Raw genomic sequence first — 3,733 nt, 5'->3', positions numbered from 1 at the left:
CAAAACAGAGAGCAATCTCCTGGTTGACTCAAGAGCTAGATCGGTTTCCCTCACTAGGCCAGAACACCTTGTCTGCCTTCTCGCTCCAGGAGCTACAGGAGGAGCAGAGAGCAGATGTGACACTGTCTCAAGTCATTCCGTTCGTCGTACGTGGTCGGCGTCCATCACGTAGAGAAAGAGCTCACCTGTCGCACAGAGCGCAAAAGACGATGAAACAGTGGGAAAAGTTGAAAGTGTTGGATGGTATCCTGTACAGAGTGAGCAAAGACCTGCTCACTGGCAAAAAGCGCCATCAGTACGTGACCCCATCCACATTAATCAGTCAAGTCCTGTCAGGTGTCCATGATGATGCTGGCCATCAGGGCCAAAGCAGAACTCTGTACCTAGCCAGGCAGAGATTTTTCTGGATCAACATGGAGCATGACATTCGCGAGCATGTCAAGTGCTGTAAACGTTGTGTTGTCAGCAAAACACTCGAGCCTGAGGGGAGGGCTCCTCTTGAAAGCATTAAAACTACCGGTCCTCTTGAGCTCGTCTGCATAGACTTCTGGTCCGCAGAGGATCACAGGGGCAAGAGTGTGGATGTTCTAGTAGTGACTGACCATTTCACCAAGATGGCCCATGCTTTCCAGTGCTCAGATCAGACGGCAAAACAAGTTGCGCGCCAGTTGTGGGACAGATATTTCTGTGTCTATGGCTTCCCTCAAAGGATCCATTCAGACCAGGGCGCCAATTTTGAGAGTGAGTTGATCCAAGAGCTGCTGCAAGTGGCCGGGGTGCAGAAGTCAAGAACGACACCTTACCACCCTATGGGTAAGGGTCACACCGAAAGGTTTAACAGGACCTTGGGAAATATGATCAGAGCCCTACCTCCGAGGGAGAAGCACAAGTGGCCTCAGATGTTGCAGACATTGACCTTTGTCTACAACTGCACCGCTCATGAGTCCACTGGTTACGCACCGTTCTTCCTAATGTACGGGCGTATCCCCAGGTTACCAGTGGATGTCATGTTTCACAATGTTGCAAGGGACAATGATGTAACAGACTATGACAGTTATGTAAAAAGGATGAGAGATGACCTCAGAGAAGCACTCGCATTGGCCCAGACTAACACTGGAGCTAGTCAGCAGCGTCAAGCAGACCTGTACAACAAAAAGCAGAAAGGTGTTGACATTGAGGAAGGAGATCGTGTCCTTTTGGCAAACAAGGGCGAACGGGGTCGTAGGAAGTTAGCTGATAGGTGGGAGTCGACCATCTACACTGTGATCTCCAAGAACCCCACATGCCACACGTATCGCATCAGGAACGTCAAGAGTGGACAGGAGAAAGTTGTCCATAGGAACTTGCTTTTGCAGGCTAATTTCCTGCCCATAGAGTCCGAGGGCGAACCAGAGATGTCTTTTGCCAGTGAATCAGAACTCGGCCAGGAGCAGAGTCAATCTGATGGAGAATCCCCTGTCGCTGATCCTGAGGACGATTGTACTGAACGCACAGCCCGTTGGGTGGCTCAGATGACGGATGACTGTGTCCCGGCTCCTAGAGGACCCCAAGAGTGTGACAGTATTGGAGACAGTGTCTGTGCGCAGTTGGATGATGAGGAGCATCAGGACAGTGACAGTGCCAGTAGTGAAGTAGCTGCTTACCCTGAAGTAGATGATGACAACAACAGCAGGGCTTGCACTACCCCAGTTGAGGAGGGAACACTACCAAGTATCAGTTACCCTGAAAGTCAGCCAGTCAGCGAGGTTGGGAGCCTCGTGAAACATGGTGGTGTACCCCCAAGTAATGCAGCAGGCCAGATCAGGACGAGAGTGGGTCGAATAGTGAAGCCTGTGAATAGGTTAATCCAGACTATGAAGCAAAGAAACCTACAAACAGGCAATGTAGTGAGCAGCTTTGCCAAGAACTTGTTTCTGTGAGGGCTACTTGTTTTATATGTTGGGTGATTTTCATGTCAGATGTTAACACCTATTTTGAGATTGTCTTCAGCTCAGAGTACTATTCATCATATAGTAGCTGTTACCGTGTTGTTTGTTCAGGATAGTGTATAAGGCACTTTCTCTTGCGAGTAAACATTAGGGGGTCTGGCCAACTTTCTTCTGTTTACTTTCCCCATGAGTTGGGAAACATATTTGTTGCACGTATCACCGGGTAGTGAATTTCCAGATCACTGACAGTTACGAATTGTTATATGTGACGCTCAGTTGCTCACCCTTACCTAACGGGTTTTGAGAAGTTCAGGGGGGAGTATGTAGCTGAGATATAATGTACGAATTGTGAACATTCTCAAAACTGTATTGTACATAGGTTATACTTTTTTATTGTGTGAACTTTATTTTTGTGGAACTAAGGTTCCGTGTGTTATTGTTGAAGTGGGACATTAATCAGTGTAACGCCACCTGCGGCCACATTGCGGGTGTGGGGTTTCCTAGCCAGAGCTGTACGGACTCCACACTGGTGAGGCACGCTTTCTGTAGCTCTTCTCCCTGTACTAAATTATCCATATAAATTCGGTGTATTTGTCTTTGTTAAGTATTGGCTCCTAGGGTTAAAAGATCTCAAAGTGTTTTCAGTCGCTTTGAGTGAGAAAAATGATATTTGGAACTGCGCTTTATCTGTTGTATCATCCGTTTGTGTGGAACTGACTTGTGTTAAACAGGGTGAGGAGAAGCCTGCTGCCGCTGTGTGACACTGATTTTGCTGCTGCACTCTGTTTTATAGGTATGTGTAAATGTGTAGTTTTTGTTTTATGTGTATAATGAGCTCATGTCCCGAGGCTGTGCTCTGAGCAGTATCTTCAGCCATGTTGGGAAGAGTTAAAAAGTTGTTTGAATATGTATTATGCAATTGACCTATTTTAATGGGAATTTGAATGTTATACGTTATTGTTAGTGATTCCATAATTGTCTCTGTTTTACCCCACTGTAATATTTGATTTTGAAGTGGCGGTTGTGAAAATTATTATTTTGATAAGTTGTATTTTCTTTTATATGATGCAAGCAGAGCTGTACGGACTCCACACTGGGTGAGGAGAAGCCTGCTGCCGCTGTGTGACACTGATTTTGCTGCTGCACTCTGTTTTATAGGAATAAACCCTGTTTCCAGCCAGTCCGTGTCTGTTGTCACAACGCAGTCGACCATTTCACATCTGCTACACGTACATATTGTGGTCTTCCTGTCAGGTAATCAACAATCCAGGACACCAGAGAAGCATCCACCTGCATCGCTGCTAACTTATCACCCAGGAGGGTCGGCCTGATGGTGTTGAAAGCACTGGAAAAGTCAAAAAACATGACCCTCACAGTGCTCGCCGGCTGGTCCAGATGGGTGTAGACACGATTGAGCAGGTAGATGATGGCGTCCTCTGTTCCGAGACGAGGCTGATAAGCGAACTGAAGGGGATCCAGATGTGGTCTTACTATGGGTCGCAGCTGGTCCAGGATGAGCCTTTCCAGGGTCTTCATGATGTGGGAGGTCAGTGCCACGGGCCTGTAATCCTGGGGGCCACTGGGACGAGGCGTCTTTGGTACAGGGACGAGGCATGATGTCTTCCACATCACCGGGACCCTCTGCAGACTCAGACTCAGCATAAACAGTTTATGAAAGACTCCACACAGCTGGGGGGCACAGGTCTTGAGGACAAGGGGACTCACTCCGTCTGGTCCAGCAGACTTGCCTGAGTGAAGTCTCCTCATTTGCATCTCAACCTGGTATTGAGTGAAGGTGATGGGTG

General features: G+C 47.7%; 1 long non-coding RNA gene across 1 annotated transcript; it reads left to right on the top strand.

Moving 5' to 3' along the window:
- Positions 1-2,588: 2,588 nt before the first annotated feature.
- Positions 2,589-3,108, top strand: LOC146558231 (uncharacterized). Its single transcript, XR_014888592.1, has 2 exons — positions 2,589-2,721; positions 3,004-3,108. It is a non-coding gene; the product is annotated as an uncharacterized LOC146558231 (long non-coding RNA).
- Positions 3,109-3,733: the final 625 nt, after the last annotated feature.

This window comes from Mchenga conophoros, linkage group LG15, assembly GCF_057382185.1.
Source record: "Mchenga conophoros isolate Kocher_MC1m ecotype Shallow Benthic linkage group LG15, M_conophoros_male_GT1.1, whole genome shotgun sequence".
NCBI lineage: Eukaryota > Metazoa > Chordata > Actinopteri > Cichliformes > Cichlidae > Mchenga > Mchenga conophoros.
The sequence above is the reverse complement of the archived record's forward strand: the minus strand, read 5'-3'. Positions and strand labels throughout refer to the sequence as shown.